Source organism: Chelonia mydas, chromosome 6 (genome assembly GCF_015237465.2).
Source record: "Chelonia mydas isolate rCheMyd1 chromosome 6, rCheMyd1.pri.v2, whole genome shotgun sequence".
Taxonomy (NCBI): Eukaryota; Metazoa; Chordata; order Testudines; family Cheloniidae; genus Chelonia; species Chelonia mydas.
This window is the reverse complement of record NC_051246.2, coordinates 60,026,075-60,041,593: the sequence shown is the minus strand read 5'-3', so window position 1 is coordinate 60,041,593 and position 15,519 is coordinate 60,026,075. Positions and strand designations below refer to the sequence as shown.

Below are 15,519 nucleotides of genomic sequence, written 5' to 3'. Positions count from 1 at the left end.
CAATAAAGTAGTGGCTAAAGGAGAACCAGTTGACATAATTTATTTAGATTCCCTTGAACAAGGTCTTATACAAGAGGCTACTAAAGAAGTTAAGTAGTCACAGGTAAAGTATTGTCATGGATCAAACCTGGCTAGGAGACAACACAGAGAGTAGAAATAAATGGTCAATTTTTTATCATGGCAAAAGTTAGCAGTCTGGGGGCCTCAAGGTGCTGTACTATGTCTTGTGTTGTTTAACATAGTTATTAGTGGTCTGGGAAGGGGAAGTGATGATCAGCAAATGGTTAGTCAGGACCAGAGAGATGTGAGAGGAACTTCAGCGAAGTAGACAAGCTCTGAATGGGCAACACAATGGCAAGTGAAATTCAGTGTCCATAAATGCAAAGTAATGAAGATTAGAGGGGAAAATGTAAGCTACTTATACACCATGGGGTTCTAAATGAAATGTATTAATTAAGAAAAGGGATGTAGGCATCACTGTGGACAGCCCAATGAAGACCTCTGCTCAGTGTCAAAAGAACAAAAAAAAAAAAAAAGTGACGATGCTTAAGGAATGGGGTGGCAAATAACCGAGACTATTATAATGCTGCTTCATCTGGAACAGAGCACACAGTACAAGTCACCCCATGTCCAGAAGGGGATTGCTCACCTACAGGGGCTCAGAGAAGAGCAACGAGTCTGATCAAGGACCTGGAAAAAGCTTTCTGATGAAGAGACTTGGACTATTTTCCTTAGAAAGGAGACAAATAAGAGCAGACATACTAAAAGTATATAAAAATAATGAATGGCACAGAGAAGGTAGGTTGGGAACTTGTGGTCTCCCTGTTTCATAACACAAAACAAGGGGACATTCTTCAGTGGAATTCAAAACAGATAAGAAATACTGTTTTACACAAGCTGGGATTAGACTGTGGAAATCGTTACTTCAGTAATGCAGGAAGTTGTCGAGGTCAAGAACTTAACAAGGTTCAAAAAGGGGTGGGACATCGTAACTGGGCTTACCCCCACTAGGGCATCTTCCTACATCCTGCTACACCCATACAGGCAAGTTCTGCCTCAGTTTCCCCTACATTCCCTGTGACCAATGAAGATGCTCATCTTTTCCACCACACATCAGACCGAGGGTCAGCTCTGCCACCCAGGAAAGGAATGCTTCCCTGCATAATTTGTAGGTGAAACCATCAGCAGATCACTCAGGGTAAGGCAACCCTCAAAACCACAGAGTAAAACAGGTCACCAGCTACAGGCCACCCACCCAACAGTCAACCACCACTCCATTCTGCAGTTCCTCTGCCCAGTGCCAGAGCCCCACTCTCCAGGCCATCTACCCCAGTTAACAGTCCCGCTTCTTCAGTTCCTATGCCCCTATTCCTGGGCCCCCACACCTCAGGCAATTCTCAGTGCTTCTTGGAACTCTTCTCCTGCAGCCTTCAGCTCAGATCTTCTGAGAGAGGACTCCCCTCAGTATTCTACTCCCCAGGCCCCCTGACCCTTTTGTCTCTGAGTCCTACCTCTGCTGAGTCCCTGGTCATGAGAACCTCCCTCCAGGATTAACCCTCCTTTCCTGAGTTTGGGCTACCCTTACAGAGCTGGTTCTCCCCTTTTACCTAGGGCCTCTGTGGAAGCCTTCTACTCAGTAGGGTTCCTCAGCTCTGGCCAGTTTTCTCAAACAGTTCTCATCAGTCCTCCCTCTGGGCCAGCTCCCTTCACCAGCATCTCCCAACCACTTCTCTCTTGGTCTTATGGAGCAAACAACTCTGATCAGTCCCTACTGTGCCTTCCTGGGTTTTTATAGACCCCACTGGGAGGCCAGTGATGATTCCCTCTTAATGAGGCCAGTCAGCCCATGGCAGACATTTATATGGGTGACAAGACTATCCACAGTTACAACTGGTGACAACAAATTTTAGAGGAGACATTAACCCTGGTGCTTCAGGGCTCCAGCTGATCTGTAATAACAAACATCAGGAGGAGAACTACTCTGGGGGAAGATCATCCCCCCCCACCTGCCTACTGTGGAGTTTTACACCAGCCTTTGAAGCATCTGGTACTGGGCACTGTCAGAGACAGGATACTTGATGAGATGGGACCCCAGTTCTGATCCAGTCTGTCAATTCTTATGTTTTTATCTGGTGGTCCTTGGAGCTGGGTGCTGGGAATTTGTCGGGTTCATTTTGCTTCATTAAATCAAGTGCTAAGGGGCAAAGGAACGCGTAAGATCCTGCCCATCGGGGAGGGGAGACTGGAATGGAGAGGCTGCACAAAGGTGAGACATTGGATAGTTTAAAGAAAAAAAGGCAAAAAGTTATCCAGGTTCTGAGGGCACATTTTGCTGAAATATAATAAGTAGGTAGAAAATAAATGTTTACACAGTTTTTTTGGCAACACAAAAAACCAAAAAACAAAAAAATGTAGGTTTTCTGTGTAACTACCTGAGCACTATGTCCCTCTGCAGAGCTACATGTGTACTGTTCCTGAGTGTAGACTTGATCAGGTACGTGAATGCAAGACAAATAAAGTTATTAAAAAATAGAACGTTCGTCAAAGAGTGAGAGACTTGCTGAGCCCATGGAGAATTTCACACTGAGAGAATATTCTCCCATCCTTGTTACAAAAAAAAAAAAAAAATCGCACCAGGTGAAAAGCAGGAGATTGGCTACGGCCTCACAGAGCACGTCTACACAGCAATTAAAAACCTGCAGTTGGCTCATGCCAGCTGACTCAGGCTCGCAGGACTCAGGCTAATGGGCTGTTTAACTGCAGTGCAGACGTTTGGGCTCGGGCTGGAGCCTGGGCTCTAGGACCCTGAAAGGTGGAAGGGTCCTCCCAAGCCTGAATGTCTACACTGCAATTAAACAGCTCTTTAGCCCGAGTTAGCTCTCGTGGGCATCTAATTGCAGCGTAGACATATCCACAAAGGCTGAAAGGGTGACAGCTACAGATGATGGGACCAAATCCCTAATATATGGAGGTGAAATCCAAGGTTCAAGGTCATGTAAAACATGACCTGCAGTCCCCTCTGCTCTTCCATTCCTCAGCCTTTCTGAAGAAGTGGCTGCTGAGCGTGCCACATTGAATGGTAATTTGTGATATCTACAGCTGGAGGCTACTGTAAAATGAGAGAGGCCTAAACTCACTTTCGTTTGTGATGAAATTCAGGTTTGAAGCCAGGTCTGCAGGGATGAAAGGTGACTGCATTAACATCCGACTCCTTTCCCTCTTGCCATCCTCTCGGGAAAGGAAGTTTGAAAGGCATCTGGTATTTCTCTTTGGTTCCTAACCGATACAAAATTATTTCTCGTTATAGCGAGCAGATTCCACTTTCTTCTTACACAGAAACCTGGTGACTCTGGACTTGACCTAATCCCATGGTTCATCTTGCTAAACACAAGATAAGACTCAGGTTATTACATTGGGAATATTACATCCCTGCTTGGTTGCCAAGCACCCCCTAAGAACTAATATCTTCCCATTATCCGTCTCCTTTTTAATGTATAAATTTAACAGAGAAACAAAGAGCTGTGTGGAAGGTGAGAGCCAGCTGGGCTGTGTGAGACAGGGCTTTGAGAGCTGTCTGCAAAGCAACTTCCAAAAATATACACCCAGGTCAGATGCGTGTCTTGTGAGCAGAGGGGCAGGGAGAGGCCAGGATCGGAATTCTGAAGCGACACATGATCGATAAACAGGACCATTTGTCATCAGGGAACTAGAGTAGCCAACTTAGTGCCTATCACAAACCTGACTCCCTTCTTCCAGGAATCAAGAGAGTCCTGCTGGGAAACCTCTCTCTCCACATTTCATCTGTCCCAACCCTACTTCCCCCTTCCTCTCTCTCATTCCTACTCCAGCATGGGTGTGCTGATGACACACTTTCTTCCGGGGCTAGTTTCAGTCTCTCTCATGAGTGCTGGCCACTTTCTGGCATATACATATAGCTGGTGTCCTTCCATCTTTGTACCGATAATGAATCCTTTTCCTCTATTTGCCTCTGTCAAAGGAAGCAAGACCCTGTTAACACTCTGCCTATGTGACCCCCCTGGAAATTCATTTCTATTTATTTTTAAGAGAGGAGACACTCCCTCCCTTCCAGTGTCTGTACTCCAGATCCATCATCATTAGTAACCATAAACATCAGCGCAGGAGCCAGTTGGCTGCTGTTCCTAGATAAATAGTGCTTTCCCATATTTAATTTATGAGTAGTTGCAGAGCCTCTTTGGGGTGCATGGGGTTAATTAAGAGCTGAATTTGATGGAGATGCTTCTCCCTGAGGAGACTCAATTAAACTCTTCTTGCATAAAAATAAGAAGTGTCATAATTTCTCCCTATACAACATTGTGGTGTGAGCTGGAGCGACCAGTCTGGTGAGTGGTGACTGGGTTGCCATATCTATTCTTATTGCTTACCATGGCACAGGAATGTGCTCATCTGCACATGGGTGTGTGCTCACCAAAGTGCTGGTGTGTGCACACCTACCAGCATGGTCAGGCTCGCTTGTCTAACTGGTCACAGGTAGTGGGCTGACTGGCTGAGCCAGATTGCCATTAGACAGAAGGCAAAGAGAGAAATAGGAGGAATGAGCCAGGGGAGAAAAATTAAGAGGGTTGGATTCACATCTCAGGAGCTGCTCAGGACACAGCCACGGAGATAGTGATCTCCTCTAGTTATCTCCCCTTGTTGGGTCTGAACAACCTTCAGGATAAAACAGGCCCATTGGCATGCTCTCTGGGTCCCTGTGTGTGGCACCAGCAATGATGATGCTGGTTAATGCTTCCTGCTGTGCACAAGCCAGCTGCCAAGTGCACCCTCCAAAGAGGGTAGTGGAACTTGCTAGGCAAGTCAGGGGAGTTTCTGAGTCCAGCACTACCCTGTTCCAGGCTTCTGCTCAGCAGCAAGAAGTGCATTCTAAGGGGGACAGCAGGGAATTGTAGGCTACCATAGCAAAGCATGTGGGAAGGGGGCAAGATAAACAAACAGCTCCCTTTCCTCCTAACAAAGAGAGCCTGAGATGGAGCAGGTAATGCTGCCTGGGTCTGTATTCAAGGGTAGGAGCTAGAGAGCAGGAAAAAAAACTCTAGGGCTAGGAAGTGAGATCTTCTGGGAGGAAGGGCAAGTTGTTTATTTGGACTTTCCCATAGACCCTTTGTGGGGAGCAGACACACCCACAAGAAGGAATCCCGGGGAGAGTTAGGGTTTTGTTCAGCTGAAGAAACAGACAGCTTAAAGAGAGCTGTCAAGTGGCAAATATGTCCCATATGAGACTGATCAATCCAAACAAGCATCCAGTGGCCTCATCTATGCAGCACTTCCCATCACCTTTATGTATCTGTAACCCCACCAGGAGCCCTTTATGTATCTGTAACCCCACCTCTGATCCACTGCTCTGCCAGTTCAGACAGACACAGCTTACTCCATTTCTTTGACTCTGCTCCACATTTTCTTTCAACAACAATTTGACAAAATAAGTTTCATGGTACAAATGACCCTTCTGCCACCTTTCACCCACCTCGCCTAGTCCTAGACTCCATCGCAGAGTAAGCTTCAACACACCACTTCAGAAATGTTTTCCAGAGCTGCTATCGAGCAGCTGCTACCTTGGCTAAAGGTGCAACTCAATGTTCCTGATGGGAGCTAGTAACTGTAGGATTCAACTGCTAGCAGCGTGCATTGACTGAACAGATTATGGGGACACCCTGGCAGGGGCACTGGAACAATTTTTATAGTGAGGGTGCTGAAAGCCACTGAAACAAACTATAAAACCTGTATATAATGGAAACCATTTCAAGCCAGAGGGTGCAGCAGCCCCCCGCCCCAGTACCCCTAGTTGCAGCACTTATGCACTGTGGTGGATTTTACCTGGAATTCCACCACTGCAAATCACAAGTAGCTGCATTGCCATGGACTGATTTACATGGACATAAAGTTGGCATGTGTGGGGGCAGAATCAGGCCTTTTCTTCCTTTAACTATGGAATTGCTCAGTGAGAAATGGAAGGGCTACTGCAGCAGCGTCCTGACCTTTAGCCTGAGAGCTCATCTGGGCTCTTGGTCAGAGCAGTGAAGGCCTGTCCTTGCAACAGAATGAACTTGTAAAACACACTTCAAATAGGGCTACATCCTAAAGCAGTTCTGAACACAGCCTGCCAGCTGGCCAGTGAGCATGGGACCCACTTGTCACCCACGCTTCTGCCAACTCACATCTCCTCCTTGGCCTTTCAGTTTTCCCCCTAGGTTAGCTGGCCACCATCCTTTGCAGGATACCCTAACGGGAGAGGAAACCTCTGTTTATACCCTGTGTGACTGAGACCATGAAGAGGGGGAGCCTTAGGCTCCAGCACTCCTTATATTCAGCACCTCTCTCTAGAGATCAGGGATTCTTGTCTCGTTGGGGCCATGAGTGCGAAGTTACCCAGACAACAGCAATCTTTTCAAAAGCAAGATTTAATTGAGAGAGAGAGAGTGGCAGCAAATCAAAAGAAACACAGTGCATAACATATCTCATCTGAGTACTTTGCAACTCCACTCTTAACCTAGTTACGGAGAAAAGAAATCCTTCCATCTCTAGAAATGAAGCCCCTCTCTGCCCACTCCCTCCCTGGTCAGCCTGACAGCTGTGTCCAGAAAAGTCTTGTCCCTACTCTCCGCCCAGCCTGCTCATCAAGTGCCCAGGGTTAGAGTTTGCAGGATGTATCAACCTTTCCACAAGGAGTGTTTGATCAGTAGTGCCTGGAGCACATACCACAGGCTATTGCGCCCCTCCCACCCCCCGCCCCAAGGACTATTATCACCTTGGCTATAGATGCTAGACTATGCCCTCATGCTGGATGCACCCAATTTCTGTGTTAGCTGGTCACATGGTAGTACGGATTTATACATTTTCCTCTTGTCGGGAAATATCAGTTATTGCCAGACCCTAGGCCCCTGCCACACCACACAGGCCCAAAACTGTATGCAAGCCTCAGGGATGGTTTGGTCTCATGTGCAACAGTCATTAGCCAACGCTGTGCTGTGATTATTTGTGCGGGGGGAAGGAGGGAGAGGAAGAGGGACCAGGTTTGTGCTGTAATCATATTTGCAAACATAGATCATTCTGCAGTGAGCATGGAGCCTCACTCTCCCTCAAACATGCCACCTAGTCCTGAAGAACATCTTGGAGCTCCTCAGACCAGCGCAGGTTCAGCTTGCTCCTTTGCTGAATCTCTGGTTGCCCCATAACATTTAGCCAGGCTCTCTCCCTCTCAATGCTTGAAGCAATTTGCTCTTCTCTTGCTTGGCAGGGTGTGAAACGAACCCCTCCTTGCTCAAAACCTGCCCTAGATGAAACAGGAACTTTTAAGTTGGGTGGTTGTTAATGAGAGACACCAGTGTAAATCTGGAATAACGGCACTGACGTCAGAGGAATTATCCCCTAGCTACACCAGTGAAACTGAGATGAGCACACATACATCTTAGCATGTTGCTACGGCCATGGCTGCTAAGGCCACAGGCCTGGTTAGCGACCTAGCTGCTGTGTGTATGCGGTAGGCTGCATTTTCTGGGCACATACCTAGGTTGCTAGGGCAGGTTTCCTCTTGTTCTTGCTTCTCTCCTCTTGTGCTGACTCCTGTGCGCTGGTCCCTGCAGCATGGAGACAATGCTACTCTGTTAACCATCACCCTGAGAAGACAGCAAAGGATACCCCAACAGCAGCAGGAAGAAGATTATGGGAGAATGTCCCTAGACCCCGAAATCTCCCTCGAGCAGTGAGGCAAGAATCAGGCCACAGGTAAAGCCCAATCAGCTGACTGGGCTGCCCCAAATCTGTTGTTTCTGAGCAATGTTGAAAATCCCCAGATAATTTGGCTCTGTCTTCTAGCCTAGGTGAGACTCCAATTTGGGCAGCTGCACCTGCTGGCTGGTTTTAAATTGCTAAGCCACAGCCAGGGGAATGACAGGTTTCAGAGTAGCAGCCGTGTTAGTCTGTATCTGCAAAAAGAAAAGGAGGACTTGTGTCACCTTAGAGACGAACAAATTTATTTGAGCATAAGCTTTTGTGAGCTACAGCTCATTCTGCCAGGCTTGCTGGGAAGAGCCTGGGACTCTGTGTCTGGCAGATTTGTCTCTCCCAGCGCACGCCCCCCCCCGCCCCACATTACGGTTCATATGTAACTAGAAACCAGGAAAACATTGTCCTTGTGTGGGAGTTAATCATTGCTTGGGTGGCTGAGTCTCTGCCTATAGGAAACAGACCCCAAAGGAACATTGAATCCCCTGTATGGTACCCAACCAAATCTGAGATCTGCAGGGACCGTGCTGTGCAAATGTTGTACAGTAACATACAGTATCAGTAACAGAATATGCATCACCTGAATAATCAGCTGCCTTGCTGTGAGCTCTCCATTGGAGAGAAGCACCAGGCTGCCAGTCTGGATGGACTCTGCCAGACCCTCAGGAGCACTGATCTGGTCTTCACTACAAATGTTACCAGTGTAATTTACCTTTTGGCAGCACAGCCTTGTATGTGGCCACGCCAGACTCAATTTTGAGTTCTCCCAACAAAACCCTGAACGCCTGCCAGAGAAGCAATGCGAGATCCCCAGGTGGTGTGAGATCTGCTACCAGCCTGGTTCCAGGGGCACAAAGCCTCTGTGGACACTTCAATACCCATACTATACAAACAGACCAACAACAATCCCACAATGCCGCTGTCCCTGCCGCTGTGACTGCTCTGGTTGAATTTTTGTCCTCTACTGTCCAAAGGTCACAAGTGACCATAAGCTCACCCCTACTTCTAAAACCCCCAGGGTGTTTTGGAAAGGTCTCTCTTCCTGCCAACCCACCTTTGCAAGCACACCAGTATGGCTCCAGGGAAAGCTGCAGCGAAGGAAACCTCAGACAAACCATGTGCTGCTGGCTGGTCCAGGAAAGACGTCCTGGATTTCCTCAGCCTGTGGGGAGAAGGGGCCGTGCAGGCACTGCTGCGGATCCTGCAGCAATAAAATCGTCTACGGGGACACGTCAAAGGAGATGCAGAACCTGGGGTATGCCAGGGACGAGTGCCAATGCTGGGCAAAAGGGAGAGGGCTGCAGTGGCAGGCCTACCAAAAGGCAAAGGAGGGCAACACTTGTGGCGCTGTTGCTGTGGTACAGCATTTTCATTTGTCACCATTCACACCGAGAGGAGACACAATGGCACAACAGCCCTTGTCCTCCTAGAGTGAGCTTCTCTCCCTGCTCTGCTCCCAACCCCTCTGAATCTCCAGGAGGTGAGATTCATGCCAGCCCCAGGCTGTCATTGCTGGGAAATTAGTCTAGGTGGCAATCACATTGCTGGGGGAGAGAGAAATGACTCAGAGCCAGATCTCTGTGGTATACTGTGTGCACACAGAGTGGGTTTGTGTGTGTGCTGTGCGCGTCTAATTGGCTGAGCTTAACTCAGTGGCATTTCTGAGTCTGTCTGTAACATAGGTGGTAACTTTTGAACACTGTATTGGACCAATTCTAAAATCTCCGGGATTGTTCTAAGCATCAAACCCCATTGATCTGGTGAAAATTTGAAAACCAGAAAGAAAGAAACAAATGGGGGACACACAGAGCCCCTTTCCCAGCACAGCCACAGCTTCAGACAACTCTGCAATCATCTACAGATCAACCAGCCAGTTGATGGCACCCATTCCAGCAGAACAATGCTCCATCTCATCTTTGCCCATTCTCCCAATAGAGTTTAACATATTGATACCCTGAATACCTGGCTCCCTGACAGAAAGCAGAAAAATGGGGGTGAGGTGGAGACTAGGGGCTTTGACATGGGAGGGGGGGAATGGAAGATCCTGAAATGGGTGGAGAGGGGAATGGGGGGACATGCAGAGCCCCAGGTATAAGGAAGGAGATGGGGGAAGTTGCATGGAGCTCCTGCAGTAGAGGGGGATGGAAGGGTGGCACACAGGGAGCTTTTGGGAGGTAATGGAGGAGTGCAAGGAGCCCTTGGTGTGTGCACATGTTCAGCCTACAGAGGCAATAAAGTAGAGCAGACATAGCACACACACGTACCCACATCCAGAATGCTCACAAATGCACTCATCCATCCACCCACACTGCTCACAAATACACATGTGCATGCACACACACGCTGCAACCAATACATGGACACAGCAGACCCCTTGCCTGCTCTTTCCTATATGCACAGTCTACTAGGCTGTACACATGGATCAGAGCTGTTAATCTGAGCCGTGGGTGTTTTGCTTGTGACCCTTCTGCATTCTGAGAGCTCCTGCGAGTGGAGGGATATTAATGATGCTGCCTTTTGATATGCAAAGGCAGTGCTCATTACGTCTCTCGCCCCACATCCTCTGAGCTGTTAATTAAAGAGTGTGCAGCAGGCAGAAAATTATCATTGTCTCCTGCAAATTAAACCAACAGTGTCTGGGTGACTGACCCCCCTGCACGGAGAAAGACCTTCTTCGCTTTGCCAACCGGACAGGCCCAGACTAGCCTGGAAACACCCAGTGTGCTGGAGCAGCGGGCAGGTCATCCATGTGGATTCCACACAGAGAGGGACACAGCAATGATCAGCACCATGGTGCATGTAACTAATGTGTGGTGCTGTGGGACAATGTGAAGGCAGCTGTACTTGTCAGCCTAGTGGGTCCACCTGCTGTGAGACAGTAGCCATGGCAGATGGGGAAGTTCACAGCCCCCCAGTTTGAAAAGGAAGCAGTGAGGAACCACTGCCTTTGTCCCCAGTTCCATCCTCCAGCATCTCATCCTACAGCACCAAGTCCCCAGACTTCTTGATTGGTTTCTCATGCCCATCCCAGCCTTCCCTAGGGATCAGTGCTCATATGCACTGGAAAGAACCTGTTCTGGGCAGTTCAGCATCTGGGAGACCTTCCCTCTCCTCCCTGCCGGAGCAGAGATGCAACAGAATGGCTCATTTCAAAACTAACCTTCATGGTGTCTCTGCTTCTCCTGGGGAGAGGGAAGCCTGGCTCCTCTTCATCTCTTTGCAGGGAAGCAGCGGCGGCTGGTGTGCCCTTGACTGTGAGCCCTGGAGAGTTCCCACTGTAGAGCTCGCCTGCAGCCCTGAGGCAAGGTTAATTGGGCTGATGTGGCAGAAACAAAGCAATGTTTCAGTCTTGACAGGCCTTTTGGGGAAGAGAGGGGGTAAGCAGATGGGGAACAAGGTGTGTGTGAAGATGCTTTGATTTTTCGCATTAGCAATTCCTCATCTTCCTCTCCAAGGGCTGCACTCCTCTCCTCCTCCCACACTCCCGTCTCACTTTGCTCTGCACAAACCTCTCCCTCACCCTTTTGTAGGCACACTCTCAGCTTCACCCCTACACCCATGCTGCCCCCTGCTTCCCATATACCATGCCCCCTGCCTTCTCCACTCCTTTAGGTCCCTTGCCAAACTCCAATACCTTAACTGTGTTGTTTCTACTGCATGGGATATGTCACAAAACTGGGCCTGAACTGCAGGGCAGAGAGTTGGGCTGGCCCCCAGTGTTTTGCTCACTCCCTCATGCCACTCCCAGGCAGCCCCTGCCAGTCTGGACACAACCGAGTATGGCAGTGAAGCTGAGAACAAAGCCCTAAGTCTGTGGGCCAGCTCCTGTTGGTCCGGGGAGCAGGTAAAGCAACCAGCACTGGGCAGAGGACCCTGCTGATGGCCACAGGGGCTGGAACTAGAGGTTCTGGGGGTGCTGCTGCACCCCCTGGTTTGAAATTGTCTCCATCATATACAGGGTTTACAGTTGGTTCAATGGCTCTCAGCAGTCCCACTATGCAAATTGTTCCAGCCCCCCTGTGTGTGGTTTTATCTCTAAATGCTAGATCCAGCCCTTGGCCTGTCTCAAAGGTTCAGCAAGAATAGCATTACAGGAGATTCCTACAGCACTGATTTTCCCTGCCCTACACCCAGCCAGGCAAACTGGGTGCTCAGCTCAGCTCAGCTCAGGGACTCCATGTGAAACTGCTTCACTTGGCTCAGGGGGCTTTACCACCATGCAGATGGAACTGGTCAGCTCAAGCCACAGGGATGCATATAGGCCCTGAGGCTGGCCCAGAGATGCTGCATGAGGCACCTGAGCCCTGGTTCGCTGGTCACCAGGCACTGTATGAAATGCCTTCAGGTTTGTTATTTACTTCTCAAAGCAACTGAGATTTATTTCTTTGCTACTATTGGGACTCTGCTGAGCCTGCCCTCCCTCCTTCTGCTGTAGTTCTGCCCCTCCCTTCTCTTCTCCATAGGGGGGAGAGAGGGTCCTGCAGCCTGTGTCCTCCTGGCATTGCCTGTTGGAGCCTGTTTGTGCTCTCTGCTAAATATCAAAGCAGCTCTCCATCAAGAAATGCAAAGGCTGCCCTGCAGAAGTAGTTTCCTCCCCAACATGGCGCCTTCCTCTTCAAGTCCTCCTCTCTCCCTTTGATAGAAATATGTGGTTGATCACATTCACCATGTGGCCACCAGGACTCTGCACACAGGGGCTATTGAATAAAGCAACCTTTAACTGTAGTTGCCTTTTATTAGCATGGGTCTTTCTTAGGCTCGCTCTCTCTCTCTCTGGTTTGGGATTTTATCCTAACTAAATAACTGGGAGATTTCTACAGCTAGTTATTGACTCAACCAGTAACAGGTGCCTGGGGCAAGCACAACTGATCAAAGGAAAGGATGGGAGTTGGGGGGGATGAGGCACCTGAGATTTTGATCAAATTAAATGGAGGATTAGATTAACCAATTAGTGAATTGAGGGGAAACCTCTCTGACCCACTTTAGCTTTTACATTTGTTTCTATTTAACTCAAGATACTAAACTTCATGTTTTGGAATTCCACGGGCCGTTTGCTCTCAGCCCCGCCATTTCTCCCAGTGAAGTGTTCTACATCTTTAATAGAGCTGACGCCCCCAGAAAGTACAGGTCCAAACATGCAATGGTCCTTCTTGAGACAGAGGGGGAACCTTCCTCCCTATTGAAACTGGGAGTGGAACCTGCAGGCTACTGCCTCTGATGCTAGTTACATATGGCTCTCTGGTGGGATTGCCCATGCAACCCTGGGTGGGGCCTATTTTGGGTTCCCTGTGTCACTCCAGGGATTAGGGTTGCCAACTTTCTAACCAAACACCAAAACCAAACACTCTAGCCCCCGCCTTCCCTGAGGCCCTGCCCCCCACTCCCCACATTCCCCCTCCCTTGGTGGCTCGCTCTTCCCCACCCTCACTTACTTTCACTGGGCTGGGGCAGGGAGTTGGGGTGTGGGAGAGGATGAGGGCTCCGTCTGGGGGTGCAGGCTCTGGAGTGGGGCCAGAGATGTGGGGTTTGGTGTGTAGGGGGGGCTCTGGACTGGGGGGGCTCAGGGCTAGGGTTGGGGTGTGGCCTTACCTCCATGGCTCCCAGTCAGCGGCGCAGCCAGGTGGGGGGCGGCTAAGGCAGGCTTCCTGCCCGTCATGCCTCTGCGCTGTGCCCTGGAAGCAGCCAGCAGGGGTCTGGTTCCTAGGCGGCAGGGCCAAGAGTCTGTGTGCGCTGCTCTCGCCTGCAGGCAGTGCCCCCGCAGCTTCCATTGGCTGCGGTTCCTGGCCAATGGGAGTGCAGAGCCGGTGCTCAGGACAGGGGCAGTCCCCCCACCCCCGCCTAGGAGCCAGAGCTGCGGGCCGCTTCCGGGATGCGCGCAGAGCCATGACCCATAGGGACTAGCCTGCCTTAGACCTGCAACACCGCTGACCAGACTTTTAACAGCGGTGCTGCCTGGAGCCACCAGGGTCCCTTTTTGACCAGGTGTTCCGGTTGAAAACTGGACACCTGGTCACCCTACCAGGGATTTGTCACTGCTTCTAAGGGATTCCATCTCGAGAAGGTGGCATTCTCCTCAGCAAGAAGCAGGAGGCAGGGCACTGTTTGTTTATCCTCCATGCACCTTTGAAGACAGTGTCTGCATTTGTCTCTGCTGTTGGAAAACATGGATTATTGCAAGAACTAGAACCATGCACTCACTCCTCACATGGAGATAGTTAGAAACAATACAAACAGCCTTCATTCCTGAAGACAGCAGCAGGCAGAATCGTCTCTCCTCTAAAGCAGCAAAAGAAGGTCTCATTTATGATCCTTAGCCGCCTTAGGAGAGAATTTGCAAGCAGAAGAGGCTCAGAGCCTAGAGGGAGGCAGCTTCTTATAATGTAGTGCATTTTTATCATCAGTCTAAATGTAAATAAACCCTTAAACACAGCATTTACTGTGGGCCTTACATGTAAACAGGGGGATGTAGTGGTACATGCTAGCAAATGATGTTCCCCTTGGCCTACAGACTGTGCTCCTGTGTGCCTTGTTACCCCTCACATCCTTTCCCTCTCCCCATCTCCCTTTAGCTCCTTCCCATTCTCACTAGCTTAACGTTGCTTGCATCCCCTGGTCTAGAAGGTCCATTCTCCTTTTTGGCTGGAGAGACTTGTCCATTTCCTCTACAGCTAGTAGCCTAGCATGACTGAGCATCTCTTGGCTAGTCTAGTCTCTGAGCTGCTCGGGTGCAGAGCACTGTTTTTGAGGGTGCTAGGACCCATCAATCCAAACTCTATGTGGCATCTTCTGCCTTTGTCTCTCGCTCATTTCTAATGCTTCCAATTACCGTAGTATTTAGGTGCCATCTTCTCCTCTCTGATCTCTGAGGTGCTGACTCAGCTCAGCTGGGTCTGCTCTGAAAGACAAGCATGCCTCAGCCTCTCCACTGGCATTTGCTCTTTCCATGGCACAGGGTTATCTTCCAGCCCTTTGGGACCCTGCACCAGGTACTTCTAGACTCAGCCTCCATGCAGTCAGTGGATAGCGGCTGCTGTCTCAGTGCAGACCCACTGTGTTCATTAAACTGGACCAAACAATTCTGAACTCAGTTTGCAAGAGAGATTAGCCCTTCCCAAATATTAACAGACTAAAGCTTCTTAAATCCCATTGCACAGATAGGGACCTTAAGGCACAGCAAGGGGAAGGAACTCACCATTAGCACTGGCGTTAGAACTCAAGGGCACATGATTCTAGGCCTGAGCTTTATTACCACGATCTCCTCCCTCTCAGGTTAGAAGAAGCTGTTGAAGGAGCAAAAAGACATATAATCCAAGCAACCTTTCTGCTTCTCCATCTCATCCCCAGCTTGTCTCTGAGCCCTTCACTCCCTATTCCCTATGACCCACACAACCTTAAACTCTACATTTTGCTTCAGCACCAGGCCTGGATCACTCATAAGCCCTTACTGTTCGGGGGGAATCTTGTCCTCAGCTCTACACAGCTCCAACTCATGTAAAACACCTCCTTCATCGGTAACTGGATATAATATTCTCTCTCTCTCTCTCTCTCTCTCTCCCCACTAGAGTCTTATACTGCCACCCACCCCTGTAGAGTCTGAGTGCTTGATTCTTCACTTCCTCTCTTCAATGCAGTTAAGTAACATGGCTGGGTGAGAAAGTCTACTGTGGTCTACCCTAGAGGTGGCTGCAGTTCTGTGGTGTCTTGCTAATCTCTATAGTTACAGGGCTACATCTTCAGATAGTGTGAATCAGCACCGCT

At 49.4% G+C, this 15,519-nt stretch overlaps 1 long non-coding RNA gene across 1 annotated transcript; it reads right to left on the bottom strand.

The window, feature by feature from the left end:
* Positions 1–6,793: 6,793 nt before the first annotated feature.
* On the bottom strand, positions 6,794–9,171 carry LOC122466437. The gene is made up of 3 exons (XR_006291916.1): positions 8,816–9,171; positions 7,543–7,613; positions 6,794–7,309 (listed from the first exon to the last, which is right to left on the bottom strand). It is a non-coding gene; the product is annotated as an uncharacterized LOC122466437 (long non-coding RNA).
* Positions 9,172–15,519: the final 6,348 nt, after the last annotated feature.